The following is an 11,383-nucleotide window of genomic DNA, read 5'->3' on the forward strand; positions in this document are numbered from 1 at the left end:
TGAGAGCAAGTACCCACCTCTACAAATACATAGGGTTCACAGCAGGGGATCCAGAAGCCGGCTCGTCAGTGCTGCACACCGGTGGTAGTGGAGGGAGACCTCAGGCAGCGGCAGCTGGAGACGCGCGGATCGTACAAACACCAGTGGACTGGATATGGTTCAGGGTGAGAGCAGCCAGGAAGCAGCACAGGAGTTCAGTCAGAAGGCAGTGGACATTACAGCCAGGCAGCAGGAGGAGGAACGAGTTTGACAGTCCCCACAGGCAGACAGCACCTGGCTGCAGTCATGGTAAGAGTTCTGCCGGCAGGAGACAGGATCAGGTGAGTCACCTGACTTCCATCCCCCCCAGCAAGCAGGTCACCCAGCGGGATTAAGGCATGCAGCAGGGGGGGGGGAGAGCGCACCCCCGGCCTCACGTCGCAGCTGATGACGGTCTTGGGTGGCACTAGCAGCGACACAGATCCAGCACCCGGCTCAGAAGAGATCAGGAGGCCAAAACCTGCAGGGATGCAGGCGGCTTCCCCCGGCTCAGTGAACCTCGCAAATCGGCGTGGATGGAATACAACAGTGGAGGGAGCAGGTTGGGGTCACTTAGTGGGGTAGAAGGCAGGATAGTAGCAGGGAATCAGTGGGTTAAATCAGGAGCTCCTTACAGCCCTGACTTTGTGTACCCCCTGTATATATTTTATGTTAATCCCCCTACATACTTTATGCTATGACATCCGTCCCTCCCCCTTATACATATTAAGATCATGGTGTGAAAGTGTTGCACATATATAAAACAAACTATAAGTGCCATAGTGTATTGAAATAAATGTTTGTATCACTCTTGCGGTGCCCTGGGGTTGTATGTCTGGGTGGCTTTGGGGTGTCCCGCCCCCCGGACCTGAACCCCTATAGTTAGTGTTAGGGACTTAACCAATGAGAGGCTACCTTGGTGCGGTGGGTAAGCTCATAGCCCTGGCCAGGAATATGCTAAATGCCTCTGGTTATTACAGGTTGAGCTAGTGTGAGATAGTGCACCTGCTACTTTTTCCCTCTGTACACTGTATTAAGAGGGTCATTCCGAGTTGATCGCAGGTGTGCTAAGTTTAGCACAGCTACGATCATTCACACTGACATGCGGGGGTACGCCCCGCATGTCAGTGCCGCCCCCCCCCCCCCCCCCCCCCTGTGCAGAAGTGCAAAGGCATCGCACAGCGGCGATGCCTTTGCACTTCAAGAGTAGCTCCCGACCAGAAAAAACAATATATACAGCGCTTAGGAAACTGGATATGGAAAAAACAAACAATATATTTTATTGTATAGAATTTGTTGCAACACTTAATCTAAAACTTCATAGATGTACATCAGATATATAAAAGAAAATTATACGTATATAAGAAGTATATATATATATATATATATATATATATATATGTGTTAAAAATTTGGGCAAGCACAGCACAGCAATTAGTCTGGTATATTACCATGCAGGAAGTTGAGCAGTCAGTTGGTGTATATACTCCAAGGAACTTATGCCACAGTCCTGGGGGCAATTTACAATGCTGGCAGATGAAAATCCACAAATTCTTAGGACAGACCTTTGCTTTGTTCCGAGCAGCAACCCAGTCCTATTTGAAGCTTGGTCTCCTATGTTGTTAGTGGATGTCTGTCAAATCCCCGTTAACCAACGCGTTTCGCTGTACCAACAGCTTTATCAAGGTATGTGTGCTTGCTGTAGAAGTGCCCTTTTTAAAGGCTGTGCAGGAGACAAATGTATATATCAATATAAAGTGCTTTTAATACATATTTATTGCAATGTGAAAACGAGTATAAAAGAAAAGCATTTCCTGTCTGTGGATCCGATCACATGATCACAGGATCATTTCCTGTGTTTGGACGCACGTGATCGGGCCGCCGGATGGAGCTAGACATACGTATGGGGATACAGGCTGACCATGAGACCGGCTGTATTTACAAACAGTTAGTCACATGGTCAGGAAACTCACCACATGCCACCAACGATTGGTTAAATATGCTTTCCAAACACAGGAAATGATCCTGTGATCATGTGATCGGATCCACAGACAGGAAATGCTTTTCTTTTATACTCGTTTTCACATTGCAATAAATATGTATTAAAAGCACTTTATATTGATATATACATTTGTCTCCTGCACTTATCAACAATTTTAACTGGATATGGTTTTATTTTTAAGTTATTTGATGATGTTGAAATCACCCCCAGCTGCTAACAATGGGCAATTAGCACAGCCTTTAAAAAGGGCACTTCTACAGCAAGCACACATACCTTGATAAAGCTGTTGGTACAGCGAAACGCGTTGGTTAAGAGAAGTTGGGCACTACAGACTCCACCACTTTATATCTGGAACAAGCCTAGAAGTCCGTACACAAGCCAAAACGGGGATTTGACAGACATCCACTAACAACATAGGAGACCAAGCTTCAAATAGGACTGGGTTGCTGCTCGGAACAAAGCAAAGGTCTGTCCTAAGAATTTGTGGATTTTCATCTGCCAGCATTGTAAATTGCCCCCAGGACTGTGGCATAAGTTCCTTGGAGTATATACACCAACTGACTGCTCAACTTCCTGCATGGTAATATACCAGACTAATTGCTGTGCTTGCCCAAATTTTTAACATATATATATATATATATATATGTATACTTCTTATATACGTATAATTTTCTTTTATATATCTGATGTACATCTATGAAGTTTTAGATTAAGTGTTGCAGCAAATTGTATACAATAAAATATATTGTTTGTTCTTTCCATATCCAGTTTCCTAAGCGCTGTATATATTGTTTTTTCTTGTCACTCTCAGGGGCTAACTACCCCTTTCTAACAGCAGCTTTAACGAGAAGCATACCATCTTAATAAGCGACGAATTTATTACCTTGGTAATTCCTTCCTCCATAGCTCCCGACCAGCACAGCTTTCGTGTGATGGCCGGGAGTTACTCGTCGCTCCCCGGCCAGCAGCGGCTGCGTGTGACGTCACACAGCCACCGCGGCCCGCCCCCCCCAACGGTCCGGCCGTGCCTGTGTTGGCCAGACCGCGCCCCCTAAAACAGCGGCTTACCGCCAACATCCATCCTCCTCCGGCCCAGTGACCGCCTCTGCCTCAGAGGTGATCACTAGGCAACGACGACTGGCATGCGCTGGCGCACTGCGGCGCCGGTGCATGCGCAGTTCCGACCTGATAGCTGCACTGCGAGAAACTGCAGCGAGAGATCGGGTCAGAATGACCCCCCAAGTCTCAAGCAGAGCAGCACCTCATTACCTAATTATGGAGTGCAAATTAGGGCCCTTTTCCCTTTATCCTGTTCACTATCCTGTGGTTCCCTCCTGGGGTTAATAAAGTGGCCAACGACCACCTAACAGTGGGATGAACCTTTCGGACCGTTTTCAGCCCGGACTGCCTCTGTATCTGGGTGTCTGGACCAGCGGGACTGCTCCGGCCTGATTACGCCACGCGGGACGCCATATCTGTGACAGCGGTGTCTCCTGCGGTATCTCTGACCCTCCTGCAAGGCTGCCGAGCAGAACTGCGAGGGGGAGAATCCGTGGTCCCCAGCCTGTTGCTGCAGCTCTGAGCCGCTGCTGAACACGCAGCTCTGATCCTCTCTGGTCTGGAAACCTCTGCTGCAACCTCTAAGCACCGCTGTTGGAGCCACTGTGCTGGGACTGACCCCCTTCAACCTGTAGGTATACTTCCTTCTGTGGGGTGGTCCTAGTGTGCCTTTGTAATTGGGTGGCAAGACAAACAGCACAGAGCTTCCCTTCCTCTTCTCTCTCCCCTGTACTAATTGGAGTGCTCAGGAGGTGGATGAAAACGCTCTACTTCCCTGGTTCTTTCTGTTGTGAAGTGCTGCCTGTGCAAAGGCTTCCTTGCTGCATTATATCAATGTGGAATATATAGGTGTGACTTTTTCTCCTCTCATTATATATATATATATATATATATATATATATATATAATATAGGTGTAGCTGGGCGGCACTCATACAGACTCCACGGCGTGAGCAAAAAGTGAAGATTTATTCAGCCAACATGTTTCGGGGAACGTAGCCACGTCCTCAGGGCCAGACAAAACATACATCATAATGACATGACTTATATAGTGAGGACAACACTGAAACATTAAGTGCCAATCATACTCACCTGCCACGAGGCGCTGCCGCCCGCCGGACCGTCCAGCCACACTAACGTGTCTCCTTCCAGTGACGTCAGCGGCGCGCCGCGTCGCAGGCGAGTATCCCAGGGAACCAGACTGTTTACACTGGTGGTCGCCTAGGGAACAAAGAAAAACAAAAACTTTATACAATACTGACATACATAAACTGACAGTGATAATATTAATGAACTAACATTAATGAACTAACAAAAATGAACATATTAAAATCAAGGAGGGCTCTAGTTATGTCTAGGACTATCATGGCTGCAATACTAGACCTGATGGAAAAAATCAGTACTCCTATACGCCTAATAGTATATAATCATTACGGTATGAAATTTCAAACAGTAATAAAGGTAACATGGATTAAAGAGGATCAAACAGGATCAAAAAAGTTTCCAAAAAGTGAAAGAAGCTAGGAGGGCATGAATAGGGCCAATGTAAAATATCTACAGGAAACATTGCAACCCCAAATTTTCATTAAGCCCCCCCCGGTGATGATGTCCCCAGCTTATAGATCCATCTGGACTCTTTTTGTAACAGGACCTTGTCCCTATTACCACCTCTAAGATTATGGGGAACATAATCTATAAGACTGGCCCTAATACTTGCTACCCTATGTCCCATAAGTAAACAATGCCGAGCGAATGGTTGTTCGCTCTCTTTCTTCTCAAAGGCTTTTTTAATGGCACTCCTATGGTGGGTGAGTTGCGAATCCTGAACCCTCTAGGTATCAAATTACTCCGATAATAATCGGACAAGGTGATTCCGTGGTACATAAAATCCACTTCCCTTTGTTTCATTTTGATCCATTTTTTAAAAAGATCCTCATTAGTACTTTTCAGTGGTTCATCCTCCAACCGTCGTTCAACCAGAATAGCTTTAATTCGGCGTCAGAGAAGCTGAGGCGCTCTCGAGCATCCCGGTGTATCAAATCAAGTGCTGCCTCCAGATCAGGATTGATCTCTGCCATAATGATGTTCGTTAAAGTGTAAGGTGCATAAATGCTAGACACCAAGGAGATACTCACTCAGCCACAGCAGTCCTTAACAAAGAGTGCTCCTAAGTGCTGCTAAAATGCAGCCTGTTCGACTGCAAAATAATGTCCCGGTCCTGTACTCAGGGGTACATAAATAGATGAGAGGTGCCTTGGTAAGGAGGGAAGCTCTCAGGTGCTGGATAACCTCCTGGCTTCACTCCTAATGTAGAACAAATGGAGAATAACCCAGCACTCCACTCCTAAAAATCACAACTGCTGAGGTGCCTTCCCTATGGGAGATGCGGCGCAATCCCAGATAAACAATATAGGTGTAGTTGGGCGGCACTCATACAGACTCCACGGCGTGAGCAAAAAGTGAAGATTTATTCAGCCAACATGTTTCGGGGAACGTAGCCCCGTCCTCAGGGCCAGACAAAACATACATCATAATGACATGACATATATAGTGAGGACAACACTGAAACATTAAGTGCCAATCATACTCACCTGCCACGAGGCGCTGCCACCCGCCGGACCGTCCAGCCACACTAACGAGAGAGCCAAAAATGGGTGCTATCGTTGTTTGGGGTGCGCGACATGTAACACATTGCTAGTGGGAACCTCATTCAATCACCCATCTACGGGTCGTAAAATACCCATTACACATCGCTTGACGTGCACCACGACACATGTGGTGTATCTCCTCACATGTCCCTGTGGACTAGCCTATGTGGGTAAAACCATTAGGCAGTTCCGGGAGAGAATGGCTCTCCATAGGAGTGCCATTAAAAAAAGCCTTTGAGAAGAAAGAGAGCGAACAACCATTCGCTCGGCATTGTTTACTTATGGGACATAGGGTAGCAAGTATTAGGGCCATTCTTATAGATCATATTCCCCATAATCTTAGAGGTGGTAATAGGGACAGGGTCCTGTTACAAAAAGAGTCCAGATGGATCTATAAGCTGGGGACATTATCACCGGGGGGGCTTAATGAAAATTTGGGGTTGCAATGTTTCCTGTAGATATTTTACATTGGCCCTATTCATGCCCTCCTAGCTTCTTTCACTTTTTGGAAACTTTTTTGATCCTGTTTGATCCTCTTTAATCCATGTTACCTTTATTACTGTTTGAAATTTCATACCGTAATGATTATATACTATTAGGCGTATAGGAGTACTGATTTTTTCCATCAGGTCTAGTATTGCAGCCATGATAGTCCTAGACATAACTAGAGCCCTCCTTGATTTTAATATGTTCATTTTTGTTAGTTCATTAATGTTAGTTCATTAATATTATCACTGTCAGTTTATGTATGTCAGTATTGTATAAAGTTTTTGTTTTTCTTTGTTCCCTAGGCGACCACCGGTGTAAACAGTCTGGTTCCCTGGGATACTCGCCTGCGCCGCGGCGCGCCGCTGACGTCACTGGAAGGAGACACGTTAGTGTGGCTGGACGGTCCGGCGGGCGGCAGCGCCTCGTGGCAGGTGAGTATGATTGGCACTTAATGTTTCAGTGTTGTCCTCACTATATAAGTCATGTCATTATGATGTATGTTTTGTCTGGCCCTGAGGACGGGGCTACGTTCCCCGAAACGGGATGCAGTCACTTTACCTCCAATCATAATCCCGACGGACTATATACCGACACCCATTGACCGATGGTCGAAATCCCGACAAGGTCTAAATACCGACACGGACTAAATACCGACATGTAAAATACCGACAAGGTCTAAATACCGACATGTAAAATGCCGACAGGTTGAAATACCGACACAAGTTTTTCATGATTTTTTTCATTAAAACCGACTTGTTCATACTTTACCGTCCCAGTGGACCTGGAGGGGGAATATAATAGTGTGCCGAGCGCAGCGAGGCACCGTGCCCGAAGCATGGCAAGCGCAGCGAGCCATGCGAGGGGACGCGGTACACTTTATATGGTGTCCATGTTGATTTATGTCGACATACACACAAAAAAACATCAAAAAATGCATGTCGGTATTTCGACCTGTCGGCATTTTACATGTCGGTATTTAGACCATGTCGGTATTTTACATGTCGGTATTTAGTCCGTGTCGGTATTTAGACCTTGTCGGGATTTCGACCATCGGTCAATGGGTGTCGGTATATAGACCGTCGGGATTATGATTGGCGGGATTTCATACCGATCCCCCCGAAACATGTTGGCTGAATAAATCTTCACTTTTTGCTCACGCCGTGGAGTCTGTATGAGTGACGCCCAACTACACCTATATTGTTTATCTGGGATTGCGCCGCATCTCCCATAGGGAAGGCACCTCAGCAGTTGTGATTTTTAGGAGTGGAGTGCCGGGTTATTCTCCATTTGTTCTATATATATATATATATATATATATTCAGTTGGAGGCTTTACACGTTCACTATTCGTGTGTTTCCTGACTTGTTGATAAAATACTGACTTTTCTTTATTACGTGAGAAATATTCTACTTGGTACTCCTGCAGCTCCAAAGTGGTAGGAATTCTGCCCTTGTTAACATAGTGTGCCAAGACGTCTGCCTGATTGATTTCCCACACACTTCCAGTTCAGTACCGAAGCTCCCTCTAGGGGTGACTATATAGAATACTAATGGTATTGAACACCATCATGCTGCAGCTGCGGCCAAGCTGGAAAAATTCTCTAGAAATCCACCTGCACAACCTAAGAGAGCAGGGGAGCCGCAAGATGGTTCCTCTCCCGCTTCTCCAGCTGCAAGTGCTAGCTCCAGCTCTCCTGAGGCTTCAGAGGATGCAATCCAAATAGTCCTGGACGCAGTTAATGTCAGTGAAAGTAGACTAGCTGATAAGATAACTCAAGTGCAATCAGATTTGTCTATATTTCATCAGGATCTGCAGTGAGTTAGAGAGAGGGTGGGGGAGGTGGAAACCCGAATTTCTACCATTGAGGATACAGTGAATCTGCTTAGCCGACGCACAACTACTCTTGAATCCCAGATGTCGGAGGTGCAGAAAAAGTTAACCGATGTGGAGGGGCGTCTGAGGAGAAACAATATCCGTTTTGTAGGTCTGCCCAAGAAGGAAGAGGGAAATGCACCTGAAACATTTCTGAAGAAGTAGATTACCTTATGGAGACGCACCTAGAGGGAGCCAAAGTTTTGGCTCTCAAGAAGCCATCGGTGGGGTGGTCGTACCACTCTACACATACCTCTCATTCCAGAGGCGTCTCAATTTTGGTGCGCAGATCTGTCCAGTTTGTTTTTGATCAGATTCAAGTGGATCAGTGGGGTAGATATATTTTTCTCAAATGTCAGATAAATTCTATGTCTCTATTATTACTAGCCATATACATTCCTCCTCCATATTCTCCAGAGATTCTGCGCAATGCTGCTGATTTTATGGCCCTTTATCCCAACATTCCCACTATCTGCACTGGAGACTTTAATAATGTTATGGACCCAGCTGTGGATAGATTTAGCGCTAACACTACTGTGTCCCATCCACGTCCGGCAGCTTTGCACTGTTGGTGGAGGGCATGGGTTTGGTCGACAATTGGAGGGCGAGGCATCCAGCTGCACGCCAATTTTCATGTTTTTCGCCAACTTATTCATCCTTTTCTAGGATTGATTTGGCCCTGGTCTCCCAATGTTTGCTTCCTAGAATTGTTAATGTCCAGTATACAAATAGAGGTATCTCAGACCACTCACCATTACTGTTGAATTTAAATACCGGGGGTACCCGGGTCAATTATTTTGGAAATGTAACTAATTTTGGCTTTCACAGATGGGCACTGGAGCGGAGCTTGAACTCGTCTGGTAGGAATTCCTGGAGCTGAATGGGGGTACTGCTGGCCCAACAATCCTATGGGACGCATTTAAAACATTTATCTGTGGTTCTTTAATTAGAAAGGTTACCACTTTAAAATCTGCAGGTCCCTAGAAATACAATATTTACACAATGGGCTGGAATCATTTAAAGAAGCCTGGTTGCTTGCACAGTCCAGCTGGAAGGATTGCTTATCTGATAAAGCCAAATACCGTTTACCGTATGCCCAACATTCATACTATGCTACAGGGGATAGACCTGGTACTTATTAAGCGCATTTAGCGGCGACAGATAAAACTTCTAACACTGTGCTTGCAATACGTGGGGATGATAATGAAACATATGTGAAAACTCCTGAAATAGCGGACCAATTTGTCACTTATTATAAACGCCTGTATAGTACAAGATTATCGGCTGCCTTGACAGAAATAAATGACTATCTCGATAGCATTCCACTGCCCTCACTCATTGATGAGGCGGCAGAATTCCTGGATTCCCCTTTGTCATTGACGGAGATTGCCACAGCCATCAAAATGTTTCCTGGAGGCAAGGCGCCAGGGCTAGACGGAATACCTATTGAGCTCTATAAAAAGCATATAGACTTTTATGGCCCTAAATTGCTTACTCTGTTCAATGACTTATTGGAATTCGGTTCACTGCCTGATTCTATGACAGAGGCTTTAATAATAGGGCTTTTAAAACCTGATAAAGGCTCTGTGAAAGTGGATTTGTATAGACCTATCTCGCTACTATCTACTGACGTCAAGATCTTAGCAAAGGTCCGGGCACTTAGGTTAAACTCTGTTATAACTCAAATTATTCGTATAGATCAGACTGGTTTCGTGCCAGGGAGGGCCACTCTGACTAACCTAAGGCGTCTGTTTATACATCTTCAGAGTCCTCGCGAGGATGCCAGCACTTCTGTTATAGTGTCTCTTGATGGTGCTAAAGCTGATTACTCAGTGGAGTGGGCGTTCTTGTGGGGGTCTATGGCCCGCTTCAGCATTGGACCACGCTTTATACGATGGGTCAAGTATCTGTATTCAACTCCCTCAGCCAGGGTCTCGGTAAACGGTTACATTTCTTCTGCTTTCCCTCTGGCTACGGGTACAAGGCATGGCTGCCCGTTATTCCCTATCCTTCTTGCCTTGGCAGTGGAGGTGTTAGCGTGTTTGGTGCGGTCTGACTCACGGGTGGGGGGGTTTCAGGTGGGCCACATCACGGACAAAATCACTCTATACGCGGATGATATCCTGCTGTTTATATCAGACTACAATACCATGCCACACATGTTGCATATTATCGACACTTATGGCAGGTACTCTGGTTTGTCCATCAACTGGGATAAATCTTGTATCCTGCCCTTTCATAGTGCTTGTCCTTGTGTCCCTCATATGCTGCATTCTCGCATTGCGGTGTGGGGGAACTTACCTCTTACTATAACAGGGAGAATTAATCTAGTTAAAATGGTCACCCTACCTAAATTGTTGTATGCACTGCAACACTCCCCTGTTTATCTCCCATTAAAAACCTTTAGAAAAATTTATAGCCTTCTATCATCTATTGTCTGGTCCAGTCGTCGGGTCAGAATAAAATTGGACACCCTCACACGTCCGCGTGACTCTGGGGGCCTAGCCCTCCCTAAATTCAGTTTGTATTATCTAGCAAAACAATTGGCACTTATAAGTAAGTGGTTACATGATCCGGGTAGGGATGAATTGATTTCCCGAATTCTTTTTGAAAATTACCAAAATTGTACCCCACTACACCTACTGTTGAGTGACAGTGTATCACTTGTTAACCTTCCAGTTGATAAAAATGGAAGCCATATTTGTTCATAGGACTCCATTTTATAATTGACATCTTACAAACTGTTTCAAATTGTTTTTCAGCTTAGAAATGACACAGGAAAGAGTGTAGACCTGTACTTTGAACCCATATTGTGAAGCTGTGACCTTTATCTAAGATAAACTCCTTGCACAAATATATTATCAGCAGCTAAATGTGAAGGCTGCAAAGGCATTTGTCAGTTTGCAATATAACAGGAACGGAAGCAGACCCAGACATATGTAGATTATGAGTTTAACAAAAGTCCACTGATGCCCCACGTAAAACCGCAAACTGGAATTATAGTGTTGCTAAGAAGATAGTTTATTAACCAATAGGATAAGAAAAGTATGTTAACCAATAGAATTATAGAGATCATTAACCAATAGGATTATGTTTTGTGTAAGGAAGCTACGCCACTGTATGCAAATATGTACCTCTTTATAATGTAATGTTTTCAGGAAATAAAGCAGCTCTGCACTATTATTCCTCACTGAATACACGTGTGGCTAGTTATTACAAAGGTTATTTTGTTGACTAGTCACTGGCTACAGCCGTGTATGAACCTGATGCTGACTGACTGAATGCGTGCTTGAACT

This window comes from Pseudophryne corroboree, chromosome 1 (assembly GCF_028390025.1).
Source record: "Pseudophryne corroboree isolate aPseCor3 chromosome 1, aPseCor3.hap2, whole genome shotgun sequence".
Taxonomy (NCBI): domain Eukaryota; kingdom Metazoa; phylum Chordata; class Amphibia; order Anura; family Myobatrachidae; genus Pseudophryne; species Pseudophryne corroboree.